The sequence below is a fragment of the Pristis pectinata genome, chromosome 9 (assembly GCF_009764475.1).
Source record: "Pristis pectinata isolate sPriPec2 chromosome 9, sPriPec2.1.pri, whole genome shotgun sequence".
Lineage (NCBI taxonomy): Eukaryota > Metazoa > Chordata > Chondrichthyes > Rhinopristiformes > Pristidae > Pristis > Pristis pectinata.
In genome coordinates, this window is record NC_067413.1 from 95791290 (window position 1) to 95809113 (window position 17824).

The 17824-nt window shown below is 43.1% G+C and overlaps 1 protein-coding gene across 2 annotated transcripts in view; it reads right to left on the reverse strand.

The window, feature by feature from the left end:
• amph (amphiphysin) overlaps positions 1 to 17824 on the reverse strand; it is a 170774-nt gene that overhangs the window by 111795 nt on the left and 41155 nt on the right. The gene's annotated exons all lie outside the window — the stretch shown is intronic.

The following is a 17824-nucleotide window of genomic DNA, read 5'->3' on the forward strand; positions in this document are numbered from 1 at the left end:
TTCATTCTAGAGGCAATTATCAATATTTCATCTTGGATAGACTCCAACACCCCTCAGCTGAGTGCTGAAATAACCTGGCCTAAGTAAATTGTTGACACAGTCCCCTGTCAGATCTCTCAGAGCCACCCAAGTGGTGTAGAATGGTACAGCAGAGAAGGCCATTCAGTCCTTCATGCCCAGGTTGGCTCTTTGAGAAACTTGTCCAAATAGTCTTCACACCTGTTCTCCTTTGATTGCCCCTCAGTATATTTCCTTTTCAATTATATTCTCAAGTATAACGGCTCTCTACAACGCTTTTGCAACAAACGTGCTCATTTAACCACGGCCTGAATTAGAAACCAGCTGCAGAAATGAAATCACAATGAGACCTGGTTGGGTTAGAGAGGAAGTGTTTATGTCTAAAAGTTGTCAGCGAAAAAGCCGATTTTCTTCCTAATTATTAAAAATAATGAAGTTAGTTTTTTGAATTACAGTGGTGGGATTTGAACTCACTGGAATGAATATTAATAGAAAGGGACATTCCCTGCTGGGTGGGAAACTGCTTGCGTAGAGCACCAAGGAAACTTAATGGGTCAACATTTCTGCTTAATTATAAGCTGACTTTTGGTTTTCAAACCTCCAAACTGCTGGAGTGAGCGCTGCTTCTAAAAGGCCAATGTTAAACCATCATTTTGCGGAGTTAGAAGGTTTTGAAAGGAGACAACATTAATTATTCAAGAGGGGATCAGGTCAAGCAAGACCTCACCAGATTAACAGATTGCTGAGTGCAGTCAGGAGCAGGAGAGGGATCATCTTTCCTAGCTATGGGAGAATGAAGTCTATGGCTCTCATGTGAGGATATAGGTGATGTAGTGGAGGAGATGAGCACCTGGGGCATCACATCCCCTTTTTTGATACAGCATAGGAATCAGTTTAACAATCTAATCCTGTCAGGAAGGGTGAACATGTGTACTCCATCGCACTATTCTGTGCATGCTCTTTAGTTGTAAAGGTATCGTTGGCTCACATTCTGTGTATCTTCTCAGGTCCAAGATTACATATCCCACTCCAATCCTTGTACAACCCGATACATCGGTCTGATAACATCCCTGCTGAATGCACCATATCCATCAGATGTAGTGACCTTCAGCCACTCCCAGTTGTTTCACCCCTTGTAGAATATTAAGTCACTGATCGCATGGGTGAGGGAGAGGACTGAGAGTGGGATGCCACATAAAGTCTCACTCGCAGTGGTGGATCAGGCTGCCAAGAAGATGGGCGACACAGTTGCATCCCTGATAATTGAGGTGGAAAGATGTGAACTCATAAATGTCTGGCTAGAGAATTAAAAATACCTCTGACGTGCTTTATAAATCTCCAAACTATGACATGCTGATTGGCCAGAACATGGAACATACAACAGTACAGCACAGGAACAGGCCCTTCAGCCCACTGTGTCTGTTCTGACCATGATGCCAATCTAAACTAATCCCATCTGCCTGCACACGGTCCTTCTCCTTCTGTTCCCTGCCTGTTCGTCTGCCTGTCTAAATGCCTCCTAAACATTTCCATCATATCTGCTCCTACCACACTCCTCAGCAGCATGTTTGTAGCAAAGATACTTGCCTCGCAAATCTCCTTTAAATTTAGATAAGATAAGGCGTCTTTATTAGTCACATGTACATCAAAACACACGGTGAAATGCATCTTTTGCGTAGAGTGTTCTGGGGGGCAGCCCGCAAGTGTCGCCACGCTTCTGGCGCCAAATAGCACGCCCACAACTTCCTAACCCGTACGCCTTTGGAATGTGGGAGGAAACCGGAGCACCCAGAGGAAACCCATGCAGACATGGGGAGAACGTACAAACTCCTTACAGACAGCGGCCGGAATTGAACCTGGGTCGCTGGTGCTGTAAAGCGTTATGCTAACTGCTACACTACCGTGCCTGCCCACTTTTCCCCCTCACTTTAAACTTATGCCCTCTCGTATTTGACACTTTGTGACACAGAATGTGACATTGCCGGGATTAATTCATATGTGTTTCTTCTGTCTTCCAGAGGCATTACTTACCAAGCAACACTCCACAAGTAAGTTTAAGGGTGACAGCTCAGAAACCCTCGTTTCCTCTTCAGAGGAGCTATCATAGGCAAAGAGCCCTGTATCAGTGTAAATCCTCTCGCTTCAGTGGTTCAACTGGACAGTAGGTTCGATTTTCATCTGATGATTCAGTCTCCGATGAGGAAGTGGAAGCGATGCAGCTTCAATTCTGGATGGCTGGTGAATCCTGGGGATCATTATTGAGAAGAAGAATGCCAGAGGAACAGTAAGGACTTTGAAATGGCTCCGGGACAGGAGAAGAGTGGTTGAGAAAGGAGATACAGGAATAGATCTCCCCCTGGACAAGCTGTGCTGGTTCCTCGGTCATATCAAACACGTGACGTTTCCTCTCAAAGGTCAAACCTGCCCAAATACAACTGTGAGTGGATCGGTCATTAATAGCCCCTTCAGATGCTCTAAACGCTAGAGGTCATTGGCCAAAGGTCATTCAGCCACTGAATCACTAATATGAGCAGCCTGCCTCAGATATGTGAGGGCCATGTGGTATGCAGCAAGCAGAAGCAGTTGGCAAGGAGTGTAAGAGAAAGCAAATGCAAATGACTAAATGTATGTATACAGCTGTTGGACAAATCATCCTGTGAAGTTTCCTCCTTTTATAAAATGGTATGAACTACCTCTGATGTTCTCAGAGCTAACGCGACCACTCAGTGATTGCATATGTATCGTTTGACACTGGGAACCACTGGGGTAATTAGTAGCTGCATTATTTTGAGACAGTTATGCACAAACTTAGTCGGTGAGAAGTTGGGGTGGGGTTTTATTGGGAGGTTCGTGGTAGGCTAGTGATTAAAGCTTTCATTTGCCATTTTTCAATCTAACCCAATTAATACTTTTGACCTTTGAGGGTGTTCTCTCAAAGTTGGCAGTTGGCAGTTTGGGCACATCGCACCAATGTCTGCCCATTGGTCTTGCAAGAAGAGCCCCAGCCTTATATTCGGTAAATTGGTAAGTTGCTTTATTATTGTCACATGTACCGAGGTACAGTGAAAAACTGTCTTTCATGCCGTCCATACAGATCAATTCATTACAACAGTGCTTTGAGGTAGTACAAGGGAAAACAATAACAGAGTGCAGAATAAAGTGCTATAGTTACGGATAAAGTGCAGTTCAGGCAGACAATAAGGTGCAAGGTCATAATGAGGTAGACTGTGAGGTCAAGGGTCCATCTTATCGTACTGGGGACCATTCAATAGTCTTATAACAGCGGGATAGAAGCTGTCCTTGAGTCTGGTGGTACGTGCTTTCGGGCTTTTGTAACTTCTGCCCTGTGGGAGAGGGGAGAAGAGAGAATGTCCGGGGTAGATGGGGTCTTTGATTATGTTGGTTTCTTTACTGAGGCAGTGAGAAGTGTAGACAGAGTCTGTGGAGGGGAGGCTGGTTTCCATGATGTGCTGAGCTGTGTCCACAACTCTCTGCAGTTTCCTGCGGTCATGGGCAGAGCAGTTGCCATACCAAGCCGTGATGCATCTGGATAGGATGCTTTCTATGGTGCATCAATAAAAATTGGTGAGTGTCAAAGGGGACATGCCAAATTTTTTTATCCTCCTGAGGAAGATGCTGGTGATCTTTCTTGTCCATGGCGTCCACGTGGTTGACCCATTTCTCAGCCTCTTCCTTCCCATTTCCTTCACTTGTCATCAGCAGATGATGAACACTTCGGCTGCCCTCACCAAGGGTTGAGATTTTGCTGAGGTCCAGTTGCTGAGATACTTGGCAGAATTGCTAGCAGCACAGCAAAAAGTCAAAGGGTTGATCCATGCTAGATAATCAGAAGGGTTGGAAACATTTCGGAAGCAACTGAGGGAAGGCCTTATTGGTGTATGTAAAATGGCAGAAACTGTGGAAAGCCAGGAAATCACTTCAAATCAAACTGTCCCAAGTGAAGGGGGTGCAAACTATTTGCAGGAAGTTTCCCACAGAGTGATAGACAGTTGGTGAATTTCTGGTTAGACCGGTGAATGTAAAGAATGTGGAATCATCCGAACACAATAATAATAGTGATGGCAAGCTCTGGTGATAGGCTTAAATTGAAGCATCTGGATGGATGATCTTCCACCATTGATGTCTGATCTCTTTCAGTTGTAGTCACGCAGATTAAATAAAACACATCCTCTATCCTTTGCTTCCAGGTAAATGCAAGTGGACGGGCAGCTGACAGCACCTTAACTTTAACCAGAAAATACTGGAGATGCTCAGAAGGTAACTAGCATCTGTGGAAAGGGAAACAGAGACCTGAAAAATTAACTGTTTCTCTCTTCGCAGATGCTGCCTGACTTGCCGAGTGTTTCTAACATCTTCTGTTCTTGATTCAGCTGTCCAGCATCTGCAGTACGGTGGTGTGGGGCAGGCACAGTAGTGTAGCGGTTAGCGTAACACCATTACAGTGCCAGCGACCCGGGTTCGATTCCGGCCACTGTCTGTAAGGAGTTTGTACCTTCTCCCCGTGTCTGCGTGGGTTTCCTCCGGGTGCTCCGGTTTCCTCACACATTCCAAAGACGCACGGGTTAGGAAGTTGTGGGCATGCTATGTTGGTGCCGGAAGCGTGGCGACACTTGCGGGCTGCCCCCAGGACACTCCATGCAAAAAGATGCATTTCACTGTGTGTTTCGATGTGCATGTGACTATTAAAGATATCTTATCTATATTTGGGTGGTGGGAGTAATGGGGTGAAGTGTGTGTGTGTGTGTGGGGGGTGAAACCAGGATATTTACATTCGTATTTGGATATGGGGTAGGATTGGAACACCAGCGGCGATATTTTCATGAAGGGTTGGATGGAAAACCTGGGGCACCAGAAGAGCTGTGTATGGTCAGGTGGATGTATGGTTTGGCAGATCAGGGATTCGGAGCCAGGGGATCATTGAGATTGGGAGGGGTGTTGTGTTGTGTGGGGAATGGGGAATGTCAGTATAGTCCTGGTGTTGTGTGGGGAATGTCAGTGTCGTCCTGGTGTTGTGTGGGGAATGTTGGTGTCGTTTTGCAGTGGCCCAAAGAATGAAATTATTGGACCTGCAGTCTGGTGGTACACTGGGAAGGCACAGTGTCCACATGTGCCAAAGTTGAGCACTTCCAGACAATGTGGTCCAAAGTGCTCCTGCTATGCTCCAGAATAATGTCAGCACATGTTGTCCCTGATGTGGAAATCACATCAGGATGCAGGGTTACTCACATGTGGGAGGAAGGGCCCACCTGAATTTCTGGATGAAGTTGCTTGGCCTCATTTGTTATATTTCACTCCAGAAGATGTTGATTTTAAACTATGTAATGCTGTAAAGGACAGTGATGTCCAAACTGAACTTCTGGACAATAACACTAATAATGGAACAACACACACAAAATGCTGGAGGAACTCAGCAGGTCAGGCAGGGAAATGAATGGTCAATGTTCTGGGTCGAGACCCTTCATCAGCTGATAATGGTATGGTTTAATGAATCATAGTTTAAGAGTAATTTAAAAGAACAAGCATAAAGGTATCAGTGTAAAAGTTGCATTACATTGATGCTGTGCGGTGCTATAAGTGCAGGTGTGAAAGTTACTGTATATGAAATGAATGTTGCACAGTTCTAAAGGTGAATAGCATGAAAGGTGTGTGACATTAAATTTGCATTGTCATAAAGGTATTTGGCAATAAATGTGCACAGCATTCGAGACACATGGCTTCAGGTGCAATGTGCTGAAGGCACATGACATTGAAGACAGATACTTTTCCATTCTGTATGTATCCAGCAGCAATCCTAATAATGATGAGAAAAATGACTTCTGGTTAAAGGTTGTGCAAACTAGCCAATAGCCTCTCACACTGAATGTGACAGAAATAGAAAGAGAACTGAAGCAATACCCCAGATTAGCTTCCTGCAGGTTAGAGACCACATATTGAAGGCTCCAGGAGACTACAATTAGAAAAGTGTCCATTTTGTGTTATGATAAAGCAGAAAGTCCCATCATATAACTCCTGATTGTTTTCATTAATACGTGGCTTCATTAAATGGAATCACCAACAAACTTGAGATCAAAAGATACCTTTCACCAATCACTCAGACGAAAAATATCATCGAAGGAGAGCATATGTGGACTCAATATACCTTCAGATGTAGACTCAATATTCCAATATACCTTCAAAATGCAGGGCAGTCAAATCAAACAAACAAGTATATCACTAGTTTTAATGCAAGCACAGAGCAAGCTTCACAATACAAGATCTACCACACTTAAGGAATTGTGATATGCAAAATGTTGATGCTTCATTGTGAAACTTCAGTGAGTGAATTACAGTAAAAGGCAAATGCACAGAATAACTAATTCTTATACCTTAGATAAAATGATTCTCACCAGGTACTGCTAAACAACAGTTAACACTTTTACAAAGTATCCACAATAGATCTTTCCACCCTCAAGTATTTGCTGCAGAAATACTAGAGAAACAAAGGACTGCAGATGCTGGAACCTTTGCTGCAAATTCCTCACATCATCTTTGTATATACTGTCGGTACAGGATTTTCAGGCACTTGGACCTGTGTAGATTTATTAGAGAAAGCCAAGATGGATTTGTTGAAGGCAAATTATGTCGAACCAATGGCAGAGTTTTTGATGAAGTGACAGGAAGGGTTGATGAGGGAAATGTAGTTGACGTATATGTGGACTTCCAAAGGCTGTTTGTTGAGGTGCCACATAATTGCCACAGAATTAGCTGTGTGGATCCAGAACTGGCTTGCCCGTAGAAGACAAAGGGTGGTGGTTGAAGGGACTTATTCAGACTGGAGGCTTGTGAGTAGTGGTGTTCCGCAGGGATCTGTACTGGGACCTCTGCTGTTTGTGATGTACATAAATGACCTGGATGAGTATGTTGATGGATGGGTTGGTAAGTTTGCAGACGATACCAAGATTGGTGGAGTTGTGAATAGTGTGGAAGACTGGCGATGGATACAGCGTGATATAGATCAGTTGCAGATGTGGGCAGAGAAATGGCAGGAGTTTAACCCAGATAAATGTGAGGTGTTGCACCTTGGAAGGACTAATGTCAAGAGGCAGTACGCTCTTAAGGGCAAGACCCTTAAAAGTAATTTGTAAAAATGGGGCGGCACTGTAGTGTAGCGGTTAGCGCAACGCTATGACAGTGCCAGCGATCGGGGTTCGATTCCCATCGCTGTCTGTAAGGAGTTTGTACGTTCTCCCGTGTCTGCGTGGGTTTTGTCCGGGTGCTCTGGTTTCCTCCCACATTGCAAAGACGTATGGGTAGGTTAATTTGGGTTTAAAATGGGCGGTGCAGACTCGTTGGGCCAGAAGGGCCTGTTACCATGCTGCAAGTAAAATTTAATTTAATTTAAGTGTGTTGAAGAGCAGAGAGACCTTGGGGTGCGAGTCCATGACTCATTGAAAGTAGCTACCCAGGTAGACAGGGTGGTTAAGAAGGCTTAGGGGATGTTTGCATTTATTAATCAGGGTACTGAGTTCAGGAGTCAAGAAGTTACGTTGCATCTCTATAGAACTCTGGTTAGGCCGCATTTAGAGTATTGTATGCAATTCTGGTCACCTCACTATAGGAAGGATGTTGAGGCTTTAGAGAGGGTGCAGAGGAGGTTTAGTAGGATGTTGCCATCATGTGCTATCAGGAAAGGCTGGACAAACTTGGGCTTTTTTCTCTGGAGCGGCAGAGGCTGAAGGGTGATCTGTTGGAAGTGTATAAAATTATGAGGGGCATAGATAGGGTGGACAAGCAATATCTTTTTCCCATTATTGAGCAATCCAACACCAGAGGGAATGCATTTAAGGTGAGAGGGGGTAGGTTCAGAACAGACGTGAGGGGTGCGTTTTTCACTCAGAGAGTGGTGGATGCCTGGAATGCGTTGCTTGATAGGGTGGTGGAGGCAAACTCATTGGGGGATTTTAAGAGGGGCTTGGATGGGCACATGAATGAGAGGAAAATAGAGGGATATGGGCATTCTGTAGGTAGGAGGGAATAGCTATGTCGGCACAACATTGTGGGCCGAAGGGCCTGTTCTGTGCTGTACTGTTCTATGTTCTATGTTCTATAATCGACTCAACATCAGCAAGTTTGACAGCCATGTAATAATTAGGATTGGAGCAGCACAGGTAGAAAATTGGCTACGTAACAGGAAGCACAATAGCCGTGAATGACTGTTTCCTTGACTAGAAGGAAGTGTACAGTTCCCCAAGAATCAGTGCTAGGAAACCAAATTAATGATTTGGACTCAGGCGTACCCACATAATTTCCAAATTTGCAGAAGGCACAAGACTTGAAGGCACAGTGACCTGTGAGGACGATAGCAACAACTTCAAGGCAACAGGCAGGCAATGGAATGGGTGGATATGTAGCAAATGAAACTCAATGCTGAGAAATGTGAAGCGTTACATTTTCGTTGGAAGAATGAGAGGAGACAAATATAACCGAGAGGGTACAATTCTAAAAGTCGTACAAGAAAGGAGATCACGGAGGAAATATGCATTGTTTACTGAAAGTAATAAGGCAGTTTGAGAAACTGGTTAAAAGAAAATCCTAGAGGATCCATGGTTTTATAAACAGAAGAATCGAGTATAAAAGTAAGAAGTCATGATGAGTGTTTCTAAAACATTAGTCTGGTCACAATGGGAATGTTGTTCCCAGTTCTCGGTGCCACATTTTAGGAAAGTTGTGAAAGCTTGAGTGAGGGGGAAGAAGAGATTTATTGAAACTATTCCAGGCATGAGGGATTTTACTTAGGTGGACAGACCGAAAAAGTAGAGGTTCTCTTTGGAACAGAGGCGGTTGGAAGGGGATCTCAGTAAAACTTCAGGAAACATATAGGCAGAGAAAATAGAGAGAAACTGCCCCTATTCGCAGAGGGATCAGGAAATATGGGCCACAGAATGAAGGTGAGTGGCATAAGAATCAAAGGCATCAAGGGGAAACCTTATTTACACATGGGTGGCTTGGGTCAGGAAAGCACTGCTGGGGGCAATAGTGGAGGCAGGTTCAAAGGAAGCTTTCAGAGGTATCTTGCGGGAAAGAATTTGCAGCTCTGTGGAGAGAGTTGGATCACTCTTAGTCAATGTGGACTCGATGGACTGAATGGCCTCCTTCCATGCTGTAACCATTCTGTGATTCAGTTGGATTCTCAGAGACTTTGGGTTCCTGGTGGTTTTTGCTGACTTCTAGAAGTCTGGTCTAGAAGTGCTGGAAGATTTGGATGGATGGTTCTGTGATTGAGAGGTTGTGAAGGATACAGGATTGATAAGATGGGAAGATAAGTTATATGAAGGAAGTGAGCAGGCCTTTGGGAGGGGTGGCCCTGAATTATGTGTAAGCAACTATGTTGAAGTCTGGGAGAGGTTTAATGCGTGGTTCAAACTTGACCTTGGGTCATCTTTCATTTGGAGATATAGGACACCAGTGATGATTTGATACCAGTGGGGTGGTTTAACTTAGCCCCAGAATCAAAGCACATATAAAAATCATGATATATCGGCCTTCAACTGTGTGCAGTAATGGAAGGAGATGAGTATTTATTTAGTGCTTCACAGTTGTGGGAGTTCTCAGCTATGGCTCAGCAGTGGCACCTTTTCCTCTCCATCAGGTGATTCTGGCTTCAAGTTCTTCTCTGGGGATTTGTGCCCAAACTCCAGGCCCACATTCCAGTGCAGTGCTGTGGGAATGTGGGAAGCTAACAGATGAGAATGTGCCTTTTTACCCACTCAGTTGGACATAAAGGATCACACGGAGCTACTTCAAAGAAAAGCAGGGAAGTTGTACCTAGTGCCTTCCCAATACTTATACTCGACCAACATCAGTCGAACCAATTACGTATCACATTGCTGTTGGTGTGATATTGCTGAGTAAAATTGGCTGTCACGTGACAACATGAATGCTCAGAAAGTACTTCATTAGAAGGTTCTGTGAATGTAGACATATTCAATCATAAGTGCAATTCTTTTTGTACATAGTGCAAGAAACCACCAGTTTCCCAACGATCATAAGCTTGTGCCTTTTGAACTGTAGTTGAAGCAAACAGCAAGGAGATGAAAGCGGATCTGCTGGATGCCAGCTTTCATACTTAAGCTACTTATATGTACAAAGAAAACCTGCCTGTAGAATCAGCTTTTAGAGTTCCTGTTCACAATGTTATAAGTGATGATATAGGGAAAACCTTATTGTAGTTCAAGTCATTAATATTAATATTAGTTTAGAAGGGTTCCAGTCCACATATCACTTCACCCTGAAAAACTGGTTATAAACTGGCACAGGGTGAAGATAAATCAGCTGACTTAATTTAAAGCAATATTCGGAAGTGTGCCTCGAAATGCTAGGGGGTCTGTATTTTCATGATTATCTTCCACTGTTAGCCTAACACATGTACACCTTCTTAACGTTGAACTTTCAGAAAATCAGTAGTACTGGTCGAGATGAAAAACACGATGACGCTGGAGGAACTCAGCAGGCCAGGCAGCATCCGTGGAGAAAAGCAGGCGGTCAACGTTTCGGGTCAGGAGCCTTCTTCAGCTCCAGTACTAGATGAGATTTTGGGGTCTGTCCTATGGACCTGCTTGGATTGGAGAAGGTGAAGAGGCAATTGCAAGGAGACCAGCAGGCAACAGAATCAGAATCACATCACCATTATGCATTGGTATTGGTATTGGTTTATTATTGTCACTTGTAACGAGGTACAGTGAAAAGCTTATCTTACAAACCGATCGTACAGGTCAATTCATTACACAGTGCAGTTACATTGAGTTAGTACAGGGTGCATTGATGTAGTACAGGTAAAAACAATAACAGTAGAGTAAAATGTCACAGCTACAGAGAAAGTGCAGTGCAATAAGGTGCAAGGTCACAATAAGGTAGATCATGAGGTCATAGTCCATCTCATTGTATAAGGGAACTGTTCAATAGTTTTATCACAGTGGGGTAGAAGCTGTCTTTAAGTCTGGTGGTACGTGCCCTCAGGCTCCTGTATCTTCTACCCGATGGAAGAGGAGAGAAGAGAGAATGTCCTGGGTGGGTGGGGTCTTTGATTATGCTGGCTGCTTCACCAAGACAACGAGAGGTAAAGACAGAGTCCAAGGAGGGGACGCTGGTGTCTGTGATGCGCTGGGCTGTGTCCACAACTCTCTGCAGTTTCTTGCGGTCCTGGGCAGAACAGTTGCCATACCAAGCCGTGATACATCCTGATAGGATGCTTTCTATGGTGCATCGGTAAAAGTTGGTGAGAGTCAAAGGGGACAAACCAAATTTCTTTAGCCTCCTGAGGAAGTAGAGGCATTGGTGAGCTTTCTTGGGCATGGCATCTACTTGATTTGACCAGGACAGGCTATTGGTGATGTTCACTCCCAGGAACTTGAAGCTCTCAACCCTCTCAACCCCAGTTGTTGCCAACTGGGTTCGCACACCCTGGCACACAAACCAGGGTCTGGATATTTTCAGGGATGATGTGGGTAAGGATGGGGTGGGGTGTGATATCATGAAGTTTCAGGTGGAGTATTTTGTTGTCTACCCCATTTAACACAGATTTCCATGTACTGGAGAGGGGGAAGGGAGAGGTCACTGCTCAGGAGGCACAGTTGTAACTTGGCAGAGTTACCAAGTGATCAACGTTTGGAACAGAGGTTCTAACCATTACCAAACCTATACATTCAAAGGCACTAATGTTGTCAGACTCAGCAGAGTTAACAATGGTCGTCCCGATAACACATTCCCATGCCCCTCTCAGTAAGTGATGGAAAATTGTCAAGCACAGGTAGCTTTCTTATGCGGCAAGTTACAAGTTACTGGTGGAGGCACAGCTGGCACTTGGAATGCATAGACAGAAACCCACAGATCAATTACTGTAAAATGAACTTCCATTTCCTATTCATCCTGCTGAATGTAAATGAAAACTCAGAAAATGTACATTGGGCACCAGACTCATTATGATTTCATAACCCAGAATCAAAATTAATCCCAATGAGGTTTTTTTTATTCTAGACAGTAATGTTAGGAACATGATTGGTGGAACATAGAAGCATAGCAAATAGGAGCAGGAGAAGGCCATTCCTGCCTGCTCCACCATTCAACATGATCATGGCTCATCATCCACTTCAGGACGTTTTACCTGCCTTCTCCCCATCATCCCTTGAGCATTAAGAAACACATCTACTTTCTCACTGAATATATTTAATGACTTGGCCTCCACTTTCTTCTGTGGTAGAGAATCCCATAGGTTCCTCATCCTTCCATCCCACTATGGTAAGACGATTGAACGGTTCCCTTATATGATGAGATGGACTCTTGACCTCACAATCTACCTTGTTATGACCGTGCACCTTATTGTCTACCTGTAATGCACTTCTCTGTAGCTGTGACACTTTACTTTGTATTCTGTTATTGTTTTTACCCTGTACTACCTCAATGCGCTGTGTAATGAATTGATCTGTACGAACAGTATGCAAGACAAGTTTTTCACTGTACTTTAGTACAAGTGACAATAATAAACCAATACCAATACATCTGGGTGAAGAAATTTCACTTGATCTCAGTTCTAAATGGCATATCCTGTACCTTGAGGCTATGACCCCTGTTTCTGGACTCTCTAACCATTGGGAACATTCCCCCTGTATCTAGTCCTGTTAGAATTTTATAGGTTTCTATGAGATCCCCTCTCACTCTTCTAAACTCCAGTGAATATCGATCTACTTGACCCAATCCCTCCTCATATGTCAGTCCCACCAACCCATTGTTGCACCTCCTCAAGGCAAGAACATCCTTTCTAGGATTGGGAGACCACAACTGTACACAGAACTCCACATGGGCCTCACCAAGGCCCTGCACAGCTGCAGCAGGTCAGCTGCTCCTGCATCAAATCCTATTGCAATGAAGGCCAACACACAGTTTGCCTTCCTAACTGCTTCCTGCACCTGGTCATTTGCTATCAGTGATTCAAGTACAAAGTCTCATTGCACCTTCCTTTTCTCATTGAATTTTTTATTACAGCAGTTTCTTGAATGCTTTTACAGTTCTTATTACACCCAACACTTGGGATTAGGTTCGGAGCTGCAGAGCTGGAGAATGAATTCAAATGCAGTTCTTCATTGTTAGCACGTCCAGATTTAACAGTTAAACATTGATCACTAAACCAGCTCTGTATGATATGTGCAATCCAAGCAGATTCCATTACTTTCAAATGCAGTCCAAAATCAATACGTAAAGGCCAAGTAAAAACATAAGACATAGAAGTAGGATCTGGCTAGGTGGCCCCTGTTCTTCCATTCAAAAAAATATTTGAATCTGTCCAGGCAGGGTGGACTAAGCACTATTGCCTGGGCAGAACATTATCAGGAGATAATGAAGATGGACTGGAGCACTGAGCACTGTATTCCAGTGTAATCACTGGAGTTTTATATGAAGACACAGCAAGGAGAATCTGCAGTGATGGTGTGGAAGATGTTTAAAAATTCACCATGAAACAAAGAAGTCTCTGGGAAGAATAATCATAATCTGATAACATCTTCCATTGAGCCTGAGGGAGAATAGGCAGGTAATGTTAAAAAGTCAAGAACATCGTGTAGGGATTTGTTTAATGATAAGAGAGGTTCATGGGAAAGGAAGGTGAGTTTAATGGTTTTTGATCATCACTGAATAAGATCAAATCAGGGAAAATTATTGCAAGATAAAATTTAAGTCCTATATCTGAATGTACAAACATTCATAAAAAGATTGAAGAATTAACAGCACAAATAAATAAGTTTGATCTAATCGCCATTACAGAGAGAAGGTTGATCAAATGTTGAAACTAAATACTACACAGTACTTATAAGATAAGATCTTTATTAGTCACATGTACATCGAAACACACAGTGAAATACATCTTTTGCGTAGTGATTTTTTGGGGGGCAGCCCGCAAGTGTCGCCACGCTTCCGGCGCCAACATAGCACGTCCACAACTTCCTAACCTGTACATCTTTGGAATGTGGGAGGAAACCGGAGCACTCGGAGGAAACCCATGCAGACACGGGGAGAACGAACAAACTCCTTACAGACAGTGGCCGGATTTGAACCCGGGTCGCTGGCGCTGTAAAGCGTTATGCTAACCGCTATGCTACAGTGCCTGCACTTTGAAGTGATACTTCAAAAACAGCCAGCCTTTATTATCAGATGGTAATGGGGAGTGGGTGTAAGCATCAATGAAAGGAAGTTCATAAGGATATTAAGGATGAGTCAACTTGCCTCGACTGATTAGGAAGCAGATTCATATGAAGTGAAGAAAATAAATAATAAAGACTAAAACGATTATAGACTCATAACAGTAGGTGTATTACTTGAATTAGTATCAATATTAAAAAGAGGAGTCCATAGCAAAAGGGAATGTATTAATTATGAGACATTTTAATTTTCATACAGACAAAACAAATTAAATTGGCAAAAATAATTTTGTTGAAGTGTTCATAGAACGTATTTGTTCACAGAAGCAATATATCATGGTACCAAACAACCAACGATTAAAGAAAAAATATTGTAAATATTAATGGGAGTAACAGTCAACAAATCCCCTAGATCTGAAGGCCTGCATCCTGGGCCTCTATAAGAAGTGCTCCAACGATGGTGTCGGCATTAGCAGTGATCGTCAAATGTTCCCCAGATTCTGTAATAGTTCTAGTGGATTGTAGGAAGTATATGTAACACCACTACTGCAGAAAGTAGGGAGCAAGTAAACAAGCCAGGTGATTTTACATCGGCTGGAGGGAAGTCTTGAAATCTACTATTAAGGAAGTGATCAGAAGCACTTAGAAAAAATGTTTTGGAGGTGTCATCTTAAATTTGTGAAAGAGAAACCACATTTGACCAACCTAATACAATGTTTTGAAGATTGTAGATATTAAGGGGAGCCAGTGGCTATAACTTATTTGTATTTTTAAAAGGTATTCAATCAGCTGACACAGAAATTGTGTTGTTACAGACATTTTCATGGGTAGAGGGGTGACACATTATCCTGGATATAGGGTTGGCTAAAGGACAGAAAGCGGAGAATTGGAGCAAATAGATTGATGCTGCTTCCCACTGAATGCCATTTATGGGGCCCAACTATTTACATTCTGCATTACTGACTTAATTGAAAGACAGAGTACGTTCCACCCAAACTTGCAGAGGAGAAAAATAGGCATCCATCTATACAGCACCTTTCTCATCCCTTTCAGGACTTTCCAAAATGCTTTAGAGACAACATGGTGAAGTGCAGTGACCATTGTAATTGCAGTGGATCAATAACATAAAAAGACCAGAGAATTTCTGTTAATAATGTTGAAAGGGGGATAAATACTAGCCAGGATTGCCAGGAGCAACAACCTCTTTATCTTGAAAATAAAATAAGATTACTTTATTAGTCACATGTACATCGAAACACACAGTGAAATGCATCTTTTTGAGTAGGGTGTTCTGGGGGCAGCCCGCAAGTGTCGCCACGCTTCCAGCGCCAACATAGCATGCCCACAACTTCCTAACCTGTGCATCTTTGGAATGTGGGAGGAAACCGGAGCACCCGGAGGAAACCCACACAGACATGGGGAGAACGTACAAACTCCTTACAGACAGCGGCTGGAATTGAACCTGGGTCGCTGGCGCTGTAATAGCGTTACACTAACCGCTACACTACCGTGCCTGCCCCAGAGTCACTGTTTGATTTCTATTCATCACCTTTGTGTCCACATGACCAGTTCATCAGTATCTTGTCCACCTCAGAACTCTCTTTCACCCTGCCTACATTGGTATCATCTGCAAACTTCTTAATCATGAACTTTATATTTCAGTCCAAAGCTTTCATACACACCAAGGGATAAATCATTTTCTTTTTGCTGAGTCACTATTGGGTTCAATTTGCCAGTTTGCTGCCTTTTGCCAGCTGGGACCTTCTCAAACTGCTGGAAAAAATTCATATAGACTCCATTAAATGCTGTACACTTATTAACTTTGTTACCTCTTCCATTCCTTAACGTCCATATTGACTGTCCTTGATTAAACCCTATCTTCCTAAATGATGTTGACACTATTTCTCAGAGCTTCATCCAATAACTTGCCCACCACCACTAGCAGACTGTGATCACTCAGTCCCTCAGTTTTTAAAAACATAAGAACATAAGAAATAGAATAGGTTATCTGGCCCTTCGAGTGTGCTCTGTCATTCATCAAGGCCATGGCAGATCTTCCACCTCAGTGCCAGTACCAACCCTGGAAATGGCACAAGTAGATCTCATTGCCATTATGGAACCATGGCTGCAGAGTGACCAAAGCTGTGAAATAAATATTCCAGGATATTCTACATTTAGGAAGGATAGACAAATAAAGGTTTAACACAGTTAATAAGGTAGAAGATTAGTGCAGAGATTGGAATTGAATTTGGCATGATCATGACCAGTAGAACAGATAAGGTGGGAAAATTAATGGATGTGGTATATTTGGATTTCTGGAAGGCTTTCAATAAGATCCGAGACAGGAGTTGATTAACAAGATTAGGGCACATGAAATTGGGGGTAATGTACCGACATGGATTGAGAATTGGTTATTGGACAGAAAGCAAAGAGAGAGAATAATCGTAGTTCTCAGGTTGACAGGCTGTCACCATGGCATACCACAGGGATCGGTGCTTTGGGCCCTGCTCCTCACAACCCATCTCAACAATTTGGCTGAAAGGACCAATTATCATATTTCCAAGTGCACTAATGATACTGAACTAGGTGGAATCGTAAGTAGAGAGGAGTATGGGAAAAAGCTTCAAGGGGATATGGGCAAGTCAATGAAGCGGATGAGAACATGGGAGATGGGATATAATGTGGAATAATGTCAGGATATACACTTTGATTCACATAACAGAAAAGCAGAGATTTGGGTTATGAGAGATCTGGTAGCACTGATACTTAAAGGAACAGAGGTGTGCTTGTACACAAGTCACCAAAGGCCAGCTTACTGGTGCAGAAAGTGATTAGGAGAGCAAATGGTATGTTGACCTTTACTATGAGAGGGCTTGGTTATAAGAATAAGTGAGTCTTATTGCAGCTGTTAGGGCCTTGGTGAGAGTGCACCTAGAGTATTTTGTGCAGTTTTGGTCATCTTGTCTAAAAACAATGTACTTGCCATTGAAGAGATGCAGTGAAGATTCACTGAACTGGTTCCGAGGATGACCGGTTTGCCACATGTGGAGAAATTGAGTAAACTGGGACTATATTCTTCAGAGTTTAGTGAGATGAAAGAAGATGGCATCAAAATTCCCAAAAGGCTTGGAGGATGTTTTTACTGACTGAGGAGCCTAGGACTGGGGAGCACAGTTTAGGACTCAGATGAAGAGAAATTTGTTCACGCAAAGAGTGGCAAGCATTTGGAATTGTCTATCCCAGACAGCTGTGAAAGCTGAGCCATTATGTTCTTTCAAAGCAGATCAAATAATCCCTCCCTCTCTGAAATAGTGCGATGATACTTGCAACTCACCAATCCTCAGGAATAATACCAAAATCCCTGGAACCCAGGAAGATGACAACTAGTGCATCCACTATCAATAAATCCACTGCTTTCAAAATTCTGGGATGTAGATCATTAGGCCTTGGGAATTATCGGCCCTCAATTTCATCAATTTCTTGAGTACTAGTTTTGACTCTACTTAATTCCTTCAGTTCTTCATTTTCACTAAACCCATGATTCTCCAATATATCTGGCAGGTTTTGTGTGTCTTCTTCCATGAAGACAGACATAAAATAATTGTTAAATTTCTCTGCCA